The sequence below is a fragment of the Perca fluviatilis genome, chromosome 4 (assembly GCF_010015445.1).
Source record: "Perca fluviatilis chromosome 4, GENO_Pfluv_1.0, whole genome shotgun sequence".
Lineage (NCBI taxonomy): Eukaryota > Metazoa > Chordata > Actinopteri > Perciformes > Percidae > Perca > Perca fluviatilis.
In genome coordinates, this window is record NC_053115.1 from 34,417,593 (window position 1) to 34,441,363 (window position 23,771).

Sequence of the window (23,771 nt, forward strand, 5' to 3'; positions counted from 1 at the left end):
GTATACCTTAAACAGTTCAAATGTTATGAAAGGGGGCGTGGCCTGAGTAAGTGGGCGTCGTCATAATATTATAAGGGGCGGCTCAGTATCACATGTAGACCACACATTCTGAGTTTCATGCAAATCGGATGATGTTTGTCATATAAAGGCATTTCATGTTGCCAGCAGGGGCGCTATGACCAAAGTCAATTTTGGCCTGTAGGGGTCCTCAGGCCCGGACCCTTGTCAATCCTGAGAAATTTCGGGCAGATACGACAACGTACACTCAAGTTACAACAACTTCTTTGTTCATCGCTAAACACTCAAAATTTAATAACTTTTCATCGTTAAGGTGTTGGGATGGTACAGACCAAGTTTGAAGTTGATCGGATGAAATCTGTAGGAGGAGTTCGTTAAAGTATAGCAACTTGACTTTTAGGCCTACTTCCTGTTGCCACTAGGGGGCGCTATGACTTTAAGTAAATATCGGCCTTTATTTGTCCTCAGGGTTGGACTCTTATGAATCCTGAAAAGTTTCGAGGTAATCGGACAACGTACACTCGAGTTACACCCACTTCCTGTTTTGGCAGCGAAACGCACAAAATGGCTGCCCCGCCACGGCTACGTCCCATGACGAAAAGTTTTTCTTTTAACAACTTTTCATCTTTAACTTCTTAAGATGGCACAGACCGAGTTTGAAGTTAATCGGATGAAATCTCTAGGAGGAGTTCGTTAACCCTTGTGTTGTCCTTTGGGTCAGAAGGACCCGTTCAGTTTATTTGACTTTTTGCATTGGCCTGGCGTTGCGCTTCGGGTCTTTCTGACCCACACGTTATTCCGTGGTATTTCTCTGCTACCGCGGCTCTGGCCTTCGGGTCTTTCTGACCCATACGTTATTCCGTGGTATTTCTCTGCTACCGCGGCTCTGGCCTTCGGGTCTTTCTGACCCACACATTATTCCGTGGTATTTCTCTGCTACCGCGGCTCTGGCCTTCGGGTCTTTCTGACCCACACGTTATTCCGTGGTATTTCTCTGCTACGCGGCTCCGGCCTTCCGGTCTTTCTGACCCACCACGTTATTCCGTGGTATTTCTCTGCTACCGCGGCTCTGGCGCCGGGTCTTTCTGACCCACCACGTTATTCCGTGGTATTTCTCTGCTACCGCGGCCCTGGCCTTCCGGTCTTTCTGACCCACACGTTATTTCGTGGTATTTCTCTGCTACCGCGGCCCTGGCCTTTGGGTCTTTCTGACCCACACGTTATTCCGTGGTATTTCTCTGCTACACGGCTCTGGCGCCTTCGGGTCTTTCTGACCCACCACGTTATTCCGTGGTATTTCTCTGCTACCGCGGCTCTGGCCTTCGGTCTTTCCCGACCACACCGTTATTCCGTGTTATTTCTCTGCTACCGGCTGCTGGCCTTCCGGTCTTTCTGACCCACACGCGATTCTTCGTGGTATTTCTCTGCTACCGCGGCTCTGGCCTTCGGGTCTTTCCCGCCCACACGTTATTCCGTGGTATTTCTCTGCTACCGCTGCTCTGCGCTCGGGTCTTTCCGGCCCCACGTTATTCCGTGGTATTTCTCTGCTACGCCGCTTCGTCCGCTTCGGCCTTTCTCACACCGTTATTCCGTGGTATTTCTCTGCTACCGGCGCCTGGCCTTCGGTCTTTCTGACCCAACGTTATTCCGTGGTATTTCTCTGCTACCGCCGGCCCTGGCCTTCGGGTCTTTCTGACCCACACGTTATTCCGTGGTATTTCTCTGCTACCGCGGCTCTGGCCTTCGGTCTTTCTGACCCACACGTTATTCCGTGGTATTTCTCTGCTACCGGCCTGCTTTTGCCCGGTCCCTACGTTATTCGTGGTATTTCTCTGCTACCGGCCTGGCCTTCGGTCTTTCTGACCCACCGTTATTTCGTGGTATTTCTCTGCTACCGCGGCTCTGGCCTTCGGGTCTTTCTGACCCACCACGTTATTTCGTGGTATTTTCTCTGCTACCCTGGCCCCGCCGGGCTTTCTGACCCACACGTTATTTCGTGGTATTTCTCTGCTACCGCCGCTCTGGCCTTCGGGTCTTTCTGACCCACACGTTATTCCGTGGTATTTCTCCGCTACCGCTCTGGCCTTCGGGTCTTTTGCCCCACACGTTATTCCGTGGTATTTCTCTGCTACCGCGGCTCTGGCCTTCGGGTCTTTCTGACCACACGTTATTCCGTGGTATTTCTCTGCTACCGCGGCTCTGCCGCGTCGTTCGGCCTTCTAACCCGTTATTCCGTGGTATTTCTCTGCTACCGCGGCTCTGGCCTTCGGGTCTTTCTGACCCCACGTTATTCCGTGGTATTTCTCCTGCTACGGGCGCTTCCGGTCTTTTGACCCACACGTTATTCGTGGTATTTCTCTGCTACCGCGGCTCTGGCCTTCGGTCTTTCCTGACCCACACGTTATTCCGTGGTATTTCTCTGCTACCGCGGCTCTGGCCTTCGGTCTTTCTGACCCATACCGTTATTCCGTGGTATTTCTCTGCTACCGGCGGCCTTCGGGTCTTTCTGACCCACATTATTCCATTGTATTTTTCTGCTACCGCGCTCGGCCTTCGGGTCTTTCTGACCCACCCGCTTATTCGCGTGGTATTTCTCTGCTACCGCGGCCTGGCTCCGGGTCTTTCTGACCCACACGTTATTCCGTGGTATTTCTCTGCTACCGCGGCTCTGGCCTTCGGTCTTCCTGACCCCCACATTACCGTCATTCCGTGGTATTCCAGGGGACTCCGGCCTGGCTCGTAGTAGTAACACAGAAATGGTAAGGGGAGAAAAGGGGGAAAGAGACAAACCTCATCCTCGTCCTACTAAACACTTTTATTATACACACTGTTCACATTCGTCTTCTTGTTTTTGTCATCTTTGCTTCTTCTTCTTCTTTTGGACCTTTGTACTCTGTTGTACCGGTTCAGCGGCCGGTTTTGTGGCCGGCATGGCCCGTTATGTGACTCTAAATTTGGAGCTGCATAATTTTCTCAAACACACGCGGAACAAGAGGCAAAAGCGGCCGCCCGCTCAACGTCGCGGTTTCGCGTGATCGCGCGAGCACGTGCTGCACGCTGCGCCGCAACGTACGCGATGTAACAGCGCCGCGTGAGGCACGCAGCGCACGCAATGTCCCCCAAGTGGAAGAGATGGAAGAAGAAAACACAAAAGAGGAAGAAGAGGAAGAAGAGGAAGAAGAAGAAGAAGAAGAAGAAGAAGAAGAAGAAGAAGAAGAAGAAGAAGAAGAAGATGATGACCACAGCGACTCTGCCGAGGAAGACGAATGGTCATCCGACTGCCGCGATGCCGCCGGCCACGACGCGGGAGAAGAGGACTACGACGCCACTGACATCCGAGACGAACGAGGACAAGAACGAGGAGAAGACATGGCAGCAGCAGCCCAAGAGGGTGTACGGCAAAGAGAAGAAGAAGAAGAACAAGAAGAAGAACAAGAAGAAGAACAAGAAGAAGAAGAAGAAGAAGAACAACAACAACAACAACAACAACAACAACAACAAGACAAAGACAAAGAGGGCCAAGACGAGGAGGCAGGACGAGGAGCAGGATGAGCAGGACGAGGGAGAGCCGAAGGTTCGTGTCCAAAAACGGTGAAATAGAATGGTCCTCGACGACGTATCATCGACGCCCTCGACGCCCGCGCGCCCGCCGAATCGAAGAGGAGGAAGAGGACCAACAACTGGACGATGAACGACAACAACATGACCAAGACGGCGACGACGAGGAGCAACAACAGGCTCCAGAGAGCCCCGGACCCACCGAGTAGCGCGACCACACCGCGTCGAGACATACTCCTACGTTCGACCTGTTGGTCACGCGGCGGATACTAGAGATCGCGGTGACCCCACAATCCTCGAGGGCCACGGAAATGCGACGACGACGCTGGAGAAATGGACGGACCGCCGGACTCCGCGGCTACTCGGGCTGCTGCTCCTCGCCGGAGTGTACAGGTCCGAAACGAGGCCCTGGAGAGCCTGTGGCACGAGGAGAGCGGCAGGGCCATTTTCCGCGCCACAATGTCGCTGAAGCGATTCCACGCCGCGCTCGCGATACGCGATTCGACGACCCGCGAGCGAGGCGGCAGACGAGCCTCCGGACAAACTGGCGGCCATACGAAGCGTGTGGGGCGCCTGCCGTTGCGGCGTCTGCCTGCGCCTCTACAACCCGGGCCCCGGACGTGACTGTGGACGAGCAGCTGGTTCCCTTCGAGGTGAGTGTCGTCGTCCGGGTCTGGGAACTTCGCTGGCCATCGTCGGCGGGGGGCTCAATCCGAGCGCCCGGCTGGATAAAAGCAGCAGCAGCAGCAGCAGCAGCAGCAGCAGCAGCAGCAGCAGCGGCGGTTGTCTTTCACAGAGTGGTCGGATAGAGTGGTCGGATGTGCGCAGCACCCTCCCGAGGCCGCTGTACTGCTACATAATGTGTGCGTGTGGCCACCTGACCAGAGTTTGGTTTTCTCTGGCCGCTGCTGCTGCGCTGCTGCTGCTGCTGCTGCTGTTTATCCAGCCCGGCGCGCTGCTCAAAACGCCCTAAAACGGACGGGAGTTGCCCGACTCTCGACCTGTAGCGTGGCGTGCCGCCGTAGTTTACAAAGCTTATGTGTGTGGTGTGTGTGTGTGTGTGTGCGTATGCGCACACGGATGTTTTTAAATTTTTTATTGTTCTTTTTGGTATCCTTGTTTATTTTTATCTCTTTCTGCTTCTCATTTCGTCTTTGCACTCTGGTTCCTCTCCCGCCGAGTCCTTTCCCTTCCTCCTTCTCATTCTCCGTTTTTGACCGACACCGACATCGACACCAAGGTCGATGGTCCTTCCCGCCAGTACATGCCCAGCAAGCCCGCCAGGTACGGACTCAAGTCGTGGGTGGCCTGCGAGCCGGCTCCAGCTACGCGTGGAACATGCAGGTCTACAGCGGGGCGAGCCGGCGAGCCCAGAGGAATCAGCACACGCGTGGTGATGGACCTGCCCGCTGGCCTGCGGGACCCGCGTAGCGTACATGTGACAACTTTTTTCACCTCCTATGAGCTGGCCCGGCTCCTCCACGAGGCGCCTACCGTGGTGGAGCGATCCGCAAAAACAAGCCCGAAGCTGCCTGCTTCTCGACACAAAGGGCCGCGAGCGTTCTTCGTTCAAGTTTGCTTACTGTCCAACCGTCACGCTGGTGGCGTGTTAAATTGCGAAAAACAGGAACGTGGTGCTGCTGAGCACGCTGACACGGGGCGGCCGCCGGTCCGGCGCCTCCAGGGCCCGCCAAGCCCGACATCATCCTGCACTACAACAGCACCAGGCGGCGTGGACAACCTGGACAAGCTCGTCCGGCATTACAGCTAGCTGCCGGCAGGAAGACGGCCCGCTGGCCCTCGCCGTGTTCCACAACATTCTCGACGTGTCCGCCTACACGCCTTTGTGCTCGGCGAGAGCGCAGGCCCGTGGCTGCGGCGGCAAGCTCAACAGGCGCAGGGCTTTTCTCGAGCAGCTGGGCAGGGCCGCCCTATCCCCGCTCATCGAGACCGCTGCGCATCTCCCTGCGCGCGCGTCTGCCGCGCTTGTCCAAGCCGTGGCGGCGAGGTCAAAGCGGCCCCGGGTCAGGCACTGGTGTCACGCGAGCCCGACAAGACCAGCGAGCGGCGACGAGGAGGAAGAACGATGAGGAGGAGGACGACGACGGACGAGGAAGCGGAACCGAGAGTGCCCAGCAAAGCGAAAGAGGTGTCAGCTCTGTGCAAAGAAAAAGGACCGGCAAGACACACACCGTGCGGTGGCTGCCAGAGATACATCTGCAGGAGCTGCACACGGTCCTACTGCGCGGACTGCGTGGGAGGCAATAACCTCTTGAGTCGGTGGCGGTTTGAAACCGTCGGTGACTTTCAAATAGTAGGCCAGGGTCCCGGGGACCCGAAGGACGAGGCGAGCGTGTGACATGGAATAACATAGAATAAGCGAGGGTCCCGGGGACCCGAAGGACAGAGGCCGCGAGGCCAGTAGCAAATGCATAGAATCACAATAAGCCAGGGTCCCCGGGACCCGAAGGACGAGGCCGCGAGGCTAATACAAAACGTGAATAAACTAAACAAGTTCCCGTGACACGAAGGACAATACAAGGGTTAAACATTAGGTAAATGTTAACAAACGTCTTTTGATAACAAGTAAACCCTTAGTTGATGTTAATTAAGGTATTTCTGTCAGGCCCATTAAGTCAAGAACACACATGAAATGAAAAATGTTCTTGAAAAATTTTCTTGAATAAATTGCAATTCAAGTTGATAAATTCCGAATCAAATTTTGGCGGTATGGCTCTGTTCAGGGAGTCCTCTGACTTTTCATTAGTAACATGAAATAGCAGAGAGTCAGAGGACAGCAGCAGCACAGTTTAGGACTGGGAGAGCTGAACTATTCCCCCATATGAACAGAGCAGCAACAATGACATAGAAGCAAATGCCATGTTATACACGACAACGTGGAGCTGTGGAGGTGGCGGGTTGCATAGAAGCGAGCAGCAAGCAGTTAGGAACAAACTGAATCTGCTCTAAGTAGGGCACCCTGTTTGAGCGTAGCCATTAAGCAGTGAGGGGAGTTGATCAGCTGATGCACTGATGCATTTCAGCTGATGCAGCTCAGCTAGAGCAGATCAGCTGATGAGACAGTGTTGTTGGCCAATAGCATTAAAAAAACACTGAATCAATACCGATTTCATCACACCATCCTTAAAGCTGCAGTAGGTAAGATTGTGAAGAGCCAGGACTTTGCCAACAAATTTGAACAACGACAACTTCTTAGTCCCTCCTCCCTTTCTGCTGCAGCCCAAACCGTCTCCTAAGCCCCTCCCACACAACGGAGTTTGACAGAACTGCCTAGGCATGTCAGACAACATGTTCAATAACTAAACACCAACACAACGTTAACTTTACTCACCAACAGTAAAACGATGCTAACTAGCAGGCTACCGTTAGCCATTTCAGCATTATATCAGACTGTTACTATCGTTCCATTACTATCATCCTCACCAACGTAGCTTTGTGGACTTTTGACTACTAATAACCAAGTGAAAGATAAATCATTAATGGTAATTATGTTACCTGTTGAGAGGAAATGTGGCTACATCTGCATCGTTCTTCAGATATTTAAAATCCTGCAGCCACGCCACCTCTGAAAAGCCACTCCATTATTCACGGAGTTTTGGAAAACCTTTCTGCAGCGTGTGCGAGGGGGAGTAGGGACGCGCTATATATGCGTGTGCCTGAGCAGTGATTGACAGGCAGATAGACCACCCCTGTGGCCCTGATTGGAGAAAATCGACCGGGAGCGGTGGAATTTTGCCAATGGCACTACAGGCTGTAGGAGGTGCCAGAGGAGCTGTCTTTTTTTTTTTTTTACATAATTCATGTAGTTCTACTGGATCATAGGGTCAGTTTCAGCAAATATGACAGAAAGTTAGTTTTATAAGACTTACCTACTGCATCTTTAATCAGCATTTGACTGGCTCACCCCAAACTAAAGAATTAATTAGGTCATGTCTGTTATTTAGCATGAAGGTAGATGCTCCAGAAGACTTATTGTTTAAACAACTTTGAGAGCCATCCCCTGCTGGGCCAGACTTGATTAAGACAAAGAATGAGTATTCCTGTAGTTTGGAAACAATTGACATCGCCTCGGTAAGATCCTGTGATCGGGTGTGGCCTCAAGACACATGGATTGGGAATTTACACCTTTTCTTTTGAGAGACATCTGACCAATAGGGAAAGATTTAATTTGAGGAACCACCCAGGTGTAGGGAATAAATGTGTAATCCTGAGAATGATTCAGGACTGCGGACCTGTGACCCGACAAGGAAACAAGGTTCTGCAGTCCGCTGTTTACAGTGTATTGTTTTGTCATGTCACAGGACTGTGGACTGTGACCCCACAAGGGAAGCATGTCTTACAGTCCACTGCTGGCAGTCTTTTCATGTTTGATTGTTTTTGTCACGTCGTTTTCATCGTGTTGTTCATTAAACCTTTTGCTTAATCTTTCAATTGGACTAAACCTCTCCTTCCTCCTCAGAAATCAAACGATCACATGTAATAAAGGGAGGGGGGGAAGGCACGTTCAAGCTAAAATATCCAATATAAAAAAAAAAGGTAAAATATATAAATATGGGTAAAAAGGGCCGACAACGCCACCTAGGTTTTTGCTTGAGGCCTAGGACCTCTTTAAAACAGGTAAAAGATTAAAAACAGGTTCTTTGTGCCGGGGGAGAGCAGTAAAAATGGTGCATTCAAAACAATGAATAAAAACAACAAGTTAAGGAATCACATTTATTTTAACAAAAGGATAAAACAATAAAATGTACTAAAAAAAAAAAGATTTAAAAAAACTAAAACCAACTAACTAAAAATCAACTTAAACAGTCCAAACAGAACGGGAGTCTTGACTTTACACTGTCCACAGTGTTCCACCGGCAACCAGTTTCCTCTCCTTGTGCGGCCTTCCTCGGGCATAACCTGAAACAGAAAAAAACTCCGGCCAGTAACACGTCTCCAGCAACTGCTACCACTTCGTCACGTTTACCAGCACCTAACACCGGTCTCAAAACGGGACTTACGCGGAAGGGAGAGTTCCACACTCTCCCACTTTTTCCCGCTAGCGGTCGGTGTTTGTGTTGCTTCGCTGTGGCTTCAGGCCGCTCTAAGGTTGTTTCCCTTTGTGTCTTCGTCTAATCTCTTGTCTGCTTCGCCGTCCGTTCCGAGTGCTCTGTCGTATTTCAACGTCTTCCTTGATGTCTCCTCTGCTGCTATTCTGTCCTTTTTTTTATATCCAACAGCCAGTCCATTCTCTGGCTCACAGGTGTAAATCCTTACCCTGATTACTGCATGTCCGATGGCGGAAGTAAACATTAAAAACACACACACATTTCAAAATAAAAGCATGCAATAAAAATAAGATAAAAACCACAGCAAACAATAAAACACAGCAAATCCAATAAAAGCATGCTCAAAATAAAAACATCCACTTCCGCCCCGTGACATCTCCCCACACTTAAACGTTAGCAGTCCCTGCGACATATAAGTCTCTATACCTGACTGAAGGTTGTCCAAAGTTTGACCTGGTGGAGTGTCGTAGGACACCTTCAGGTTCCACATTCACAGGGGCTATGGCTACCGGTGCTGGAAGGAACCCATAGATCAGGGGTTGAGTAGGTCCCTGTATCAGGGTAGCTGGCTCAGTGCTTGGTAGCGGGGCTTCGGCTGGGGGTACTGTACACACTTTAAGTGAATTCCTATGGATATTTTGTACTCTGCCACCCTGCTCTGGCTGAATCTTGTACACAACCCCTGTATCCCCCACCTGCTCCAAAACCACCCAAGGCTCTGGATCCCACCAAGTACACAACTTTCCTGCCCCTCGTCTGTTCCTATCTCGTACCCACACTCTTTCCCCAGGCAAAAGTGGTAATACTTTGGCCCTCTGGTCATAATGCGGCTTATTCTGGGTTGCTGCACTATCCATTCTTTGCTTAGCCAATCTATAAGCTAAGGACAGCTTCTGCTGATGATCTTGTACCCACCCCCCCACATCATGTTTCATCTGTTGGGGACCTACTCCTAATTCTACATCAACAGGAAGTCGCATGTGTCTCCCAAACATGAGGAAGGAGGGGGTATACCTAGTTGTGCTGTGTATGGTGTTGTTATAGGCATGCATCAATTCGGGCAGATATTCGGCCCAGCGAGATTGCTTAGCAGTCTCTAGGGAGCGGAGCATATTTAACAAGGTCTGGTTAAAACGCTCTGCACTGCCATTTCCAGCGGGATGATATGGAGTGGTGCGGCTTTTAGTTATACCATAGGTATCACAAAGTTGTTTCATCAGTGCCGATTCAAAATTGGGTCCCTGATCGGAATGAAAACGGGCGGGGCAACCAAATGGCTGGATCACATGAGTCCACAGGGCTCTTACTGTAGTCTGAGCTGTTTGATCTCGAGCAAACAATAAAACACAGCAAATCCAATAAAAGCATGCTAAAAATAAAAACATCCACTTCCGCCCCGTGACACACGTCGTTTAGATTTTCTTAACAATTGGTGACCCTTCAACTTGGATTTTTTGAGGATGAAAGGGAAAAAAAAGGCAAATTGAAAGACGGATCATGGTGACTTGCTGAATTTTCACATGGGCCCAGACAACTGAGAGGTGAGCAGAACCCTGTTTTATCAAAACGCTGCAGAGCTTATATAGGAAACGTTTGAGATGTGAAAATTCAGCAGCATCAACCCTTAAGTCTATTAAAATCTGTAAAAGTACCCTAATTGAAAGAAGTAGGCCTAATGCCCAATTGAGAACTACATTGAGAGCGATAAGTCAAAAGCAATGTGTGTGTGATGTGTGTGTGTGATTTGTATGTGTTAAGCTTAAAAGCCTGAAGAAGGTCCATGGAATAAGTGCACAGTAGCCGACCGGGGCGAGAGACCCGTAGAATAAGAGTTTGAGCCACGTGCACATTAGAAAGTTCGTGAAAGAGTTGACCAGGGTACATGTATACATTTTAAAATGTATGAGTTCATGAAAAAAGTCCACCTGGTTTTACTTGTATAAATTTGGAATTCATGAGTTCGTGAAAAAGTCGACCTAGTAAAACCTGTATACATTTTTTAATTTATGAGTTCTTGAAAAAGCAGACCTTTTTACGCCTGTTAAATAAATTTAAAAAAAGTCCGTAAACAGCCGGCCGAGTTAGACTCTGAAAATTTAAAAAAAAGACTTTTTAAAGCCAGTGTAACAGCTGTGAAGGGGTAGGAGCTAGCCAGCAGCATTGCAGCGACGGCGGACGCCCGCCCCATGCAAAGACCCCATCAGTTTTTTCTCGTGACATGGAAATAGGAAAAATCTATTTAATATAGGTATAGTCAAATTGTGTAAAACACTTAGGAAATTGTACAGAGGCCTACTGTAAATATTTTTGAAATAGAATTGTGTTTGAATTTGAGTCCGCGGCAGCGACTCGCGCGGTGTGTCTTTTGTGAAACTGTAAATAAGATGTGTTGAGGTTACAGACGCAGTATCGTTGTGGATATTCATTTGTGTTGAATTGATAACATTGAGGATTCCATCCTCTCGGTGGCAGAACGAACAGCGTCTCCATTAGGTAGAACTGGATAGTAAAATTTCTGTCCAGTATGTTTTTGAAATGGATGGCTGTTTTGATTTTTGTGGAAAGGGGTGGAGCATTGAGAATGGCTCAAAAAGTGGAAATGGATTAATCGGTAATGTCTTTGAAGAATCGGGCGCCGACCCTGAACGTATGAAAGATGTGGAATGTTTTAAAGTTTGAATGGAGTTTCTCAGTGAATGCATGAATGAGCAGCTAGCAGTTGAAAACGGGAGAAAAAATCCTGCTAAAACATTGAATATTTAAAATTATTGGTTTCATTTGATTAAATTTTTTGTTCATGTTTAGTGTTGTTCTATAGGGACCAGAGATGGGGACTCGAGTCTGAGACTCGGACTCGAGTCGCACTTAAGTCGCACAAACAGCTGACTTCAGACTTGAATTGGACTCGACCCAACTCGACCCAAAAGACTTCAGACTTGACTCGGACTTGAGCTTCGAGACTCGTCAACAACGTATTTTCATTTAAATTTAAATTGATTAATGTATATCTATTTTCTTTTATTGCCGCATACGGGGAAGCGTATGACAAACTGTATGTCCCCAGCCCTTTGCCGTAATGTGCAATGTAACGCATGCGCTATGCCTATGTGTTCGCACATCAAACAATGCAGTGACAATGGCGACACCAAGTCCTCCCGCAGTTGTGCCTTTTGTCATTAGTTTTGCTTTCAATAACATCGTACACAGTGGCAGTAAGAGAACAGCTACATGCAAGGTGTGTGGCACCAAGATAAATGATGCCGGATCAACAACGTCAAACTTCATCAGGCATCTCAAAACGCACCCAGATAGGTCAGTCACTCACACGCTAATGTGAAAGAGACGTATCGTCACAGGTAACAAGCTAACCATCGCAAAGTGTTGTGCTAATGCTGGGAACAGGCAAATTATATCTTTATAGTTGTAGCCATATGATGTGACAGACTTAGGTTAATATTTCACCAGTAGCAGAAGATTAGACTATACAATGTCCTTAGTTGGAGACCCAATGTAAGTTCTGGATGTAACAAAATTAAGCTAGCTCCGTTAAAGCATACATTATATTTTTCCCGTCACAAGTTCACTTACAGTCTTCGCTGCATTGCCCACATTTTATTTCAGAAAATAAGATAGAAACGTTTAGTATTACTTTAGCTATTTCCCCCATAGAACACTACACATATGTCAGTTTTATGCAGATTTTATTAGTGGCAAGCAAAATAATTTCCCATGTCCATCTACAGGTTTACAGAATTCACAAATGCTAAAAAATGTACTATTGGAGAGGGACAGAGCAGCATTGAGTCATTCATTATTCAGCCAAGAGGTGTGCAACCATCAGGGACATCCTAGGCAGAAGGCCATCACTGAATCAATAATTAATAACAAGCCCAGCTTCAGAAATGTTTTGTCAGTGGTAGATGAAAGATATTGTCCAGTAAGTCGGAGCACCGTAACAAGAAGACTGAATGAGCTTGCAACAGACAAAGAGGCCAAGATCAAATCAAAATTAGAGAAAACAGACACTGTGTCTGTTACTGTGGACATCTGGACTGACAGGACCATGCGTGGCTTTTTAGGAGTTACTGCCCACTTCATGGAGCTAGACAGAAGCAACCCAAGACTCCAGTCAGTTCTATTAAGCTGTGAAAGATTCAAAGGGTCTCACACTGGTGAGAGGATTAGTGAAAAATTTGAGGAAGTATGTGATAACTTCAACATAAAGCACAAATTAGATTACATTATCTCTGACAACGCTTTGAACATGAAGAAAGCCTTTACGTTTTGTTTTCCCTCTGCTACAAGTAGCGAAGACAGTGACCTGGAAAATGGCGACCTGTGGGAGGACGTAAATTCTATTAAGCTGTGAAAGATTCAAAGGGTCTCACACTGGTGAGAGGATTAGTGAAAAATTTGAGGAAGTATGTGATAACTTCAACATAAAGCACAAATTAGATTACATTATCTCTGACAACGCTTTGAACATGAAGAAAGCCTTTACGTTTTGTTTTCCCTCTGCTACAAGTAGCGAAGACAGTGACCTGGAAAATGGCGACCTGTGGGAGGACGTAAATGAGGATAACCAGGATGATGTGGAATCCATCCAGAGCAGCTGCCGGCAAAAATGACTTCAGTGCTTTGCACATTCGATGCAGCTTGTTGTGCGAGATGGACTTAAAGATGTAAAAGTTGGCAAAGGTGACAAAATTTTGCACTTTACTGCATTCTACTTGTGGCCTAAAAGAGGAATATGAAGCAGAGTATGGAGCCAACCGTAGCATCCCCTCTGCTGTAGTGACAAGATGGAACAGCACTCTGCGCCTTGTTGAAGCAGTCACTGACTTGGATCTTCAAAGCCTGAATACACTCCTGGACACCAAAGGTCATAAAGACCTGTGTTTATCAGCCAGAGAATGGGGTCAGCTGAAAGAACTTGTGGAAGTTTTGGCCCCATTTCTTCAAGCAACGGACCTCACTCAAGGGGAGAAAGTTGTGACCCTTAGTGCAGGCCTCCCTTGTGTACTGTCACTTAACAGCCATCTCATCAGGATGTTGAATGCTACTCGCCACCTGGTTGGTTTAGTGAAAGCCCTGCAGAAGTCCCTTCAACACCGCTTTAAGGGTATATTTGTGAGTGTGAAAATGGATGATTCCAGTGACGTGGCAGTAGATCTTCCATTTGAGGACATTGTCTACATGATGTCAGCATTACTAGATCCATCATTCTGCCTCTTTTGGCTAGAGCAAGATGTCCAAGCACCAGATGAAGTGAAGAGTGAAGTCAAGGAGATGATAATAGGTAGGTGTACCCACCATTTCCAAACACAAACTATCATACACATCACATTATGCATATTAAAAATGCCAATTATTTAATATATTGTTTCCCTAGATTGATTCACAACATTGACACTGTGTATATCAGTCCCATGATGCTGTAACTAAACATGGTTTTTGATAAACTTACAGACCTGGTCTTGGCTGAGGCTCGAAACTGACTGTACCTGAAAGCAGCAGTGGAGACGATGATCAGGAGGAGTCACCACCACCTGCTAAAACTCCACGTCTTTTCTCTGGCTACCGGAAGAAAAGCACCAAGAAAAGTGCGCGGATCATGGCTCATCTGTCCAGGCTGAGATCATCCGCTATATCCAGGTAGCATCTGATGAAGATGAAGTGGACTGTCTTGAGTTCTGGAAAAAGACAGTCCAAGGCATTCCCGCGACTCTATCTTGTGGCTATGAGAGTGCTTGCTGTCCCCGCTACCAGTGCACCAGTGGAGAGGGTGTTCAGTCATGGAGGGCTTATCATGCGTCCTCACCGTGCCAGGCTTTCAGCAAAGACACTGTCACACTTGGTCTTTTTGAAATGTAACCAGTCTGTTGTTTAAAGACTTTCCAGGATTTAAAGCCACTAGAGTGTGTTGCCAGAAAGGTCATCTGGCCCATATCCAAGGTTTTGAGAGAGCTAATTTAGAAGATCAAATGGTCTTCTTATTTCAGTTTAAGTGGTAATTGTTTAATTTAAATTTCTTCAATTTTTTTTCAATTTATTTTCAATTTTCTTGTTAAATAGCAATACGGAAAGTATCAGTTCTCACATGTTTGCACCATGGTTGGTGTATTAACCTTTAATACAGATGTTTCCCTCAAACTTTGAACACTGGAAAATGTAATGCATGATGAGGTTGGGCTTTACAGCCAGTTAGTACACAGACAAACATGTATTCTTAGTTGCAGATACCAAAATGTTGAAAAATACAGTCATGAAATTGAAACTGAGTTCCTAATTTGTGTTCCTTCAGATTGCATTGCAGTAGACCCCATTAAGTTATCCTACCACTGATTTTGATACTGTACTGTATGGATGGTTGCTACAGGACATGCTTTAAATTCATAAGATTTAACAATACAGTGTTAGGGACAGATCAGAAGGCCAGAGACTTGAGACTTGACTTGGACTCGTGGCAAAAGACTTGAGACTTGACTTGAACTTGCCCCTCAAAGACTTGAGACTTGACTTGGACTCGAGCTCAAAGACTTGAGACTTGACTTGGACTCCCAAAAAGTGACTTGTGAACATCTCTGATAGGGACAGAAATGGAGAATACCTTACAGTTTTAGTCTTATTTAACTTTAAATCCATTCACACGGGCGGGGGGTTTTCACACCTCATTCAATGCAATAGATGCAGACAGATTTCCTGAGTATTCACTCAGGAAATCTGTCTGCATCTATTGCATTGAATCATTGTAATCTTCTCTCTGAAATATTTGATATGTTCCCCCATGCCAGAATATTTTGTAATTGAAATAAGGGATTAATCATTATATTCTAAGTAGGTTACTGGATTTTGTTTTTCTTCTGCTACATTTTTAATACATTTTACTTTGATCCTTCTGTTATTTTTTTTGTGTCTGGTGTGTTGCTTGGAGTAGGATTGTGTCTGAGTGATTGATGAAGCCCATTGCAAGTCAAAGCATTCCAGTGAGTTATCTGAAAAGGGGAAAACATTATTTAAGGTGCTTTAAGCAATTTAACATTAGCTAAAATTGTAACAAAAAGAATTTAAGATTCTTAGGGGGTTTTCAATGGATAATTTAGTAAATGCATATTTGGCATTTTTGTGCATCTTGACTCAAAATTGGTTTGTTGTTTTTTTTTAAATGATAAATAACATAAATAACATAATAATGATTAATTCATTGCATTTTTATTCATTCTGATCTTACTGTAGCTAATCTTCCACTATTTTTTGTTTTGTTTGTTTTTATTCTTTTTCATGTTTCTGATGATGTCTCTGAGAAATCATAGGGTTGATAAAGTCAAGACAGTAGCTCTTCCGCTGATTTACATTTTTCTTTTTCTTTTTTTTTTTTTATTTTTATTCCCTAGTTTGTGAATATTTTGGTTAAAAAAATAAATAAATGGGGGGAGATCTGAGGATTTGTAAAGCTTCTGTGCTGGCCACACAGAGGGCCAGATTTACTAACACTGGCGCAGTTTGCGCTGCGTCTGTTTATGCGAGTTCGGTAATAGCGCACGCTATGCTTCCACATTTTGCGTAGTATTTATCAACCCTGACACCCATCAGGCAATAAGCGTCTTTTTCCGCCCACTATACCGTAAATTGCGCTGTAGCAAAGCTCTACTGGTGCTATGATATGGCTGGGTGCATACTGCGATATTCCAACAGCTGATGCTATGACTGTTTGAAACGATCCTGATGCCGATATATTTGTAATATAGCGAGGAGTTTAACAACTGCTGGAATGGGGGCGATTCAATTTCATCTTTGATTTCTTCCAGTAACTCTAATATTGCATGGCTGCTTGATCTGTAACGCTAAATGATGTTGTGTTCACTGAAAGTGTAATTCTTGTGTTAACGATATTTTCAGCCTCGCCTATGTCTTTGTCTTGCTCAGATTACTGTTGCCATTTCACCAGCGGCATAAAGGTCTACGAGGAAACTCGACTGCGGCTGGTTTAGAACTGCTTTTAAGAGGCGGAGAATTTCCCCCGCAGAATAGAGACGCGCTCTTACTGACAGTCTTTGTAAATACCACAGAATATATAATTCGGCGCACTTTGCGCTTATCCTCCCACCTTTTTGGGTGGAACTCCCACTTTCCCCATGACCCTCCCACGAACGCATATTGAAAGCGCAACTTGTCTCTTCTCGCTCATGTGGCAGACAATCTGCGATTTTACCCAAGTGCGCCCCGTTTGTAAATAGCCCGCATCAGTTACGTCCGTCTTTGCGACCAATTAGCACCTGGAAACAGGCGCAAACGGCTTGATAAATCTAGCCCAGAGTGCTCCACAAATCTTCTGCTAAGGGTGTTGAATGGAGCACAAAGAATGACACATGACTGATAAAGACACTGATTTGCTAAAAAAATAGCAATTTGCTGACCAAGTTTGTCAAAATGTTTGAAGTAATAGTAAAAGATGAATCACGCAGCCCATTCCCCCCTTGAGAAAGAAAATTGTGGTGTTTTTATTTTTAATGGGCTTTTGTAATTGATGATCTATATTAATGGTTTCAATGGACTCATGACTTTTTGGGATCATTTATTGTGTTTTGGACTAAAGCTGTTTGCCCATTGTCTTAAGGACTTTGGACAAAGGAAACATTACATTTCTCCTCCATGAGAAATTAATGGACAAATCAAGGACAAACTCCTATCACATTTTTTCTTCCTTGTTTTCACACCTAGACATTGCCCAACAATGAAAACAATAATATGACTTTTCGCAAGGCAGTGTGTCGGCTTGTCACAGCCATTTTATTCACAGGTGAAAGCAGCCTCCAGATTACTGCTGATGAAGTCATTCAGCCTGATGACTTCATCTGTTCAAGGGGTCCAGGTCCAGGTGGACAGATTCATACAAGGTGCTGCTGGACATCAGCGCTGCAGTGGAGTGTGAAGGACTCATCACAAGGATCCATGTTCACACTTCAACTTCACGCCCAGCAGAGTGCCTACAGGAACCCAGTAGACCAGATGCTGACGGAGAGCATGGATCGTCACTGCTGCTGACCAGATCATTCCTGCAGGTGGTTTCCTGACGCTGCCAGCGTAGAGCAGGGGGACTGGAGTCCCTTTTCCTGGCCCTGGAAACCCCACACCAGAAAAAAAGCTAAGGATGGCTTTTTCCTACAGGCTGGAGCGGGCAGCACACACAGCCGGTCCACCTTGATTTTTCAAAAACAGAGTCCTGTTTCAGAAACAGGACGGATAAGGAGGGAGAGACCGGTGATGACATCCACAGGTGTCAGACATGTGGCCATCAGAGGAACACCAACGCCAACAAGGTGAGCGAGGAGAATTGGGCCAGCGGTAAATACACAAGGAGACCCTGGGCTACCCTCTGATCTGTCACCTTACATCCAACTGTTAAAGGGCCAGAATTTTCAGCCAATTCTTCGGACAGAAATGATAAGGGTATTTTTTACAGCAACTGCAGCCGAGCTGGCGCGCAAATGTGACGTCATGGGAACGCCATAGCCTGCTAAGGTTTTGGAGATGCTGCCGCCTGGCGCTGTGTGCATGAGAATGGACCAGCAGCGATCTGAGATTTTGTCCCAAATTTTCAGATTGGACAATATTGAACAAAGAACTTTTCAAAATCTGGATTTCAGACTTCTTTCACAAGTCTGCATCTTTCACTACAGAATGGACATTGACTTTTTGTTCACTCCATCTGAACTGACAGCATATATTGAAGTGTGTGTGTATCAGTTTTTAGCTCTTTTGTGATTAAGATCACAAAAATCAAACCTAATGCATTTTTTCTTCAGCCAGATAAAAGATCTTTTCACATAGATGACACCATTTTCCCAGATCTGCCATTGAATAGATTTCAACTCATCTGATTGCATTACAGATTTGAGACCAGTTATTACTTGTGCAGTATTTGAAGTGCAGTGTGGAATGTAGAATTTGGTTTCATCTGTTTTCTTTGACTTCTAAGATTTTTTCCCTTCCATTGTTTTTACCTGGTCAACAACTTTTAATAGCTTCTGATTTAATTAAGTGTATCTGTTTTTTGCTTCAATAGAATCCTAGACACGGATCAATGTGAGTAAAACCAGCTAAACCCTTTTGATACAAGATGAGGAGTCAGATAAGATAAGGTCAGCGAAGGAAAAGAATTTCTTTTACAAATCATGATTTAGTTCTTACAACTTTGCTAATGTCTACATTTTTGTTGTATTTTTTATGTTCACGCAAATAACTTTGTTTTCAGTAACATTTATAGTGATATTCACACCTTTTTAAGGTGTGAAAGGGTGGATTGTTAGGTTGTAAAAAGTTAAACCATTGGTGATGTCTGATAAAAACTATACTTTTAGTTAAATGAACACTATAACTAGAAAAAAACACTGAATCAATACCGATTGCATCACACCCAGGGCCGTACTGGGACTGAAATTCAGCCCGGGACTTTAAGATGGAGAGGCCTTTTCGCCGAGTGCCCTTGGTGCACGAGCAGAAGGATTTTTTGCAGTTATTTTAATTCTAATAGTGTTTTTATGGTATAAAGAGAATCAGATGATGCTGAAGACCTTCAAGAAACTTTAGGATGACACCTGCCTCCTCAGGTTGTATAAGCAAGTCACCACTGCACTGAACACAACCAGGTCAGCAAAACCTAATCTCGAACACATAAGTCACAGTATACTGCTAACTACCAGCATGTCATGTGCACAGTCAGTTGGAGTGATACAATAGTTACAAATACTCACACTCATATACTCAAAAACTACAATGCAGTCCCATAAAATAGAGATTTGTGTTTGTGTGTGTGTGTGTTTGTCCTTACTTTTTCAGCTTGGCTCCCTGGCTCAGCTTCCCCTGTGATGGACCCTGCCTCTGCTTACTGATTGTGCAGCTACATATGCATGAGAAGAACATCAGTTATAAATATGACTAAGAATAAAACATTTTCTAGTTCAATCTGTGCTTCAGTCAAGTTATTATCTAGTTTGTGGAACTATTGGCATTTTATCCTATATGTAAATATCTGATTGATTGATATGCCTAATATGATTGCCTACCCAGACCTGCACACTGACCCTCTACCTGTCTGTTTCCTGCTCTTCCTCTCTCCTCCTCCTCCTCCTCCTCCTCTATCCTGCTGCTCCTCCTCCTCCTTTCTCCTCCTGCTCCTCCTCCTCCTCTCTCCTGCTACCTACCTCACATCACCAAATCCAAACCTGACTGAAAGTAAACTCTTTTTTTGGCGCCTTAAGTTTGAGCCAATCGGATGTCAGGAAAAACGAGGATCAGTCCAAGTTAGGAGGGGCCGCTCGTATCCCCCTCAAGACTGAAAGTATTGGTTTGACCCCACAAGGGAAGCATGTCTTGCAGTCCACTGCTGGCAGTGTTTTCATGTTTTATGTTTGATTGTTTTTGTCATGTCGTTTTCATCGTGTTGTTCATTAAACCTTTTGCTTAATCTTTCAATTGGACTAAGCCTCTCCTTCCTCCTCAGAAATCAAACGATCACGTCTTTTAGATTTCCTTAACAGTATGTATCATTGGTTGGGCTGAAAATGGCCTGGTTGATATTTTATGGGCCTTTATGCATCCCTGTGTTTTGGCCCTATTTGTAACAAGAGCTTTTCTTCCAAATATGGTATGCTCATGAATATTTAGATGAGCTGCACGCTGATTGGTTGAGCGAATCGCCATACACACACATTAGAGACGCGCGCTGATTGGTTGAGCGAATCGCCATACACACACATTAGAGACGCGCGCTGATTGGTTGAGCAAATCCCCAATACACACACATTAGAGACGCAACAGAATCTCATATTCCAGACACTGCAATGTTTCATTACCAAATTCACTTCTGAGACTTTTTTTATGCGAGAAATCAACTATATAAAGCTCAAATATGGGCCGTTTTACGAAAATTGATGGCTAATTGCAAATTTGGTAAGACGTGTCGGACTTTAGGAGCTCCACACAGTCTGACGAGAAAGCGGCAGCCTGCTGGGCTCTATACCCAGGGCAAAGTCACCCTTTGTGGATACTGCACTACCGGGGCTCCGTGGCCGGCTGCCGGCATAACTATAGTATATTTACAGTTTGAATTTCGTCACGCCACTTATATAACATCTACCCCAATGTCTTATAAAGCTTAGCTAACTCTTGTCCGATTTCAATTTTAATGCATTTTTGTGAATTTTAGAGGTCTCATTAGGGGGAGGCTAGCTAGCTCTCATTGATGGACTCCAGCTCACCGCGGGCTCTATCAATGAGACTCGTGGACAACAAGCGTTTATTTCCCCAATCGTTTGTTTAAATAACTCAACACATTATGAATACACACATTATAAAATTAACTGGAACCTGTGGTAACAGATTGCTGGCGTAACATGCTCGCTGACCATGCTCTCACTCACACAAGGGGAATTTAGCAGGAAGAGGAGAGCTGCAGGCCCTGGAGCTCTGTCCAGGTAGTGGCGTTTGGTAGTCCATTAACCCACAAAACGGTGACTTTGCGCGGGTATGGAGTGCCGTGGGCTGCCAGTCGTGACGGAGCTCAATCGAGCTCACAGCAGGCCGGGGTCTGTGAAGGAAGGCAGGTCAGGCAGCGAGGCAGCTACACAGGCAGCACCGGCTGCTGAACTCAGACACACAGTCGGACAAAAATTGCAATTAGACATCATTTTTCGTAAAACGGACCATATTTGAGCTCTACATAGTTGATTTCTCGCATAAAAAAAGTCTCAGAAGTGAATTTAATGGTAAAATAGCAGATGAACAATGTATACAATTTCTGAGATCTGCCCGACCTAGATTCAGAAGACTAACTGATCTCAGGTCAGTTGTGTAGCCTATGCAAATGTTGGGGCGTGACAAACATAGAGACTAGAGCCAAATGAGGAGGAGCTGCCGAGTTGACGTCAACTAGGCGGCTTGTTGAGATTTGCCCGTTTTCAGAGGCAGTTTCAAATTGTGAGATTTGCAGAGGAAAGAGGTGTCAATGGGATTTAGAGGTTCTATGTATGTCCTAGTTACCCACTAAACTGTCATTATTCAACTATGACAAGTTAAAATTGGTTTTGCATTCTATCACCCCTTTAAGTGTTAGTTAAGGTGCGTATGTTCTCAACTTTGTAATGTCTACCAAAGAGCATTACTAACTGTTTAGTTATGGTTTAGTAATGCTTATTCAGTATTGTTATACATTAATCAAGTGAGCAGTTATGGTTAAGTAATGATTAAATAGCATTCACAATAATTCATATAGGTTGGGCATTAAGGCAATCTCTACATGAAGACAAAGGAACAAGCAAACCTCTGCATGGAGACTATGGAGTCTTTTCACTGATCTCACCCTCTACCAAAAGTAAGTCATATGTTGGCGGATGGACAAATATAATGGACAAAGGTATGTGGACAACCATAACCGTAAATAAAAAATAAATACAGTTTTCTCATAATGAGATGGCTTGGCTGTGAACTTTAAGACATACATGCTATCAAACATCTTTATCAACCACCTAGTAATATTAGGAAAAAAATTTAATTAAAAAAAAAATAGGTTTTTTTTTTTTAAAAAAACGCGTGTGTTAACATTTACCTAATGTTTAATATTGTATGATTGACTAGTAAGTGATGCTTGTAACTGCCTTAACTACTGGTAAAATAGACACCTTAGTTAACTGTTATTAACAGTTAGTCAAGGCATTAACTAATGGTAAATTAGACACCTTAGTTAACGGTTATTAATAGTTAGTTAAGGCTTGTTACTGCATTAACTAATGGTAAAATAGACACCTTAGTTAACTATTATTAACAGTTGAAGTTTTTACTGCATTACCAAATGGTAAATTAGACACCTTAGTTAACTGTTATTAATAGTTAGTTAAGGCTTGTTACTGCATTAACTAATGGTAAAATAGACACCTTAGTTAACTGTTATAAACAGTTAGTCAAGGCATTTACTAATGGTAAGTAGACGCCTTAGTTTACTGTTACTAACAGTTTTTCCAGGCTTTTTACTATATTAACTAATAGTAATATAGACACCTTAGTTAACTGTTATTAATAGTTAGTTAAGGCTTGTTACTGCATTAACTAATGGTAAAATAGACACCTTAGTTAACTGTTATAAACAGTTAGTCAAGGCATTTACTAATGGTAAGTAGACGCCTTAGTTTACTGTTACTAACAGTTTTTCCAGGCTTTTTACTATATTAACTAATAGTAATATAGACACCTTAGTTAACTGTTGTTAACTGTTAGTCAAGGCTTAATATTGCGTTTACTAATGATATAATTGACACCTTAATTAACTGTTGTTAACAGTTAGTCAAGCCTTCTTAATGCATTAACTAATGGTAAAATAGACACATTAGTTAACTGAGATTAATAGTTAAGGCATTAACTAATGGTAAATAATGCATGAATTAATATTTTAGTTAACATGAACAAAAATAAGCATTGTTAATAAATGTTTAATAGACACCGTAATTAGCAGTTCATTAATGCTTAGTAATGCATTAAGTAATGATAATTGATGTAGCCTTATTGTAAAGTGTTACCGAAAGAAGCATGTTGTATAATGTGCTACCTGATCACAGCCTTTAAGGCCTCCCATGTCTCCCCTGAAGATTACACCGAAAAGCATTTGATCGCCAAGTAATATTTTAGCTTGGATCTAATCTAGTCTATATTTTCTGGCTCCTGTAAAAGGGAATCAAAAGTGAATAATGTATTTACTCTAGTGAGTATTTGTGTCAGCAGGATGTTGTATGTGGGATTGTGTCATACATATATTCATGTAAAGTTAATAACAGTTTCTAACTAGTATACATTTATGCACTGCATGTAAAAAAAAGAAAAGTGGATATCTGTTTCATTGAGGGCTGCCCGTTATGTAAGGAATGTTTCTATATAGTATTTTAGGACACAAGTACAATTATCCTTAGTCATAAATCACTTAAAGCCCATTGTTTACACTGACTCTGTAAATCAGCAGCCAGGGTGCTGGGTTTGACGCTGTTAGAGTTTCTGTCTGTCTTTTCCTCTAATCAAAGTGTCGGGTTACTGTGTCTAAATGAAATAAAAAACTAATACTGAAAACTCAACTACATTTCG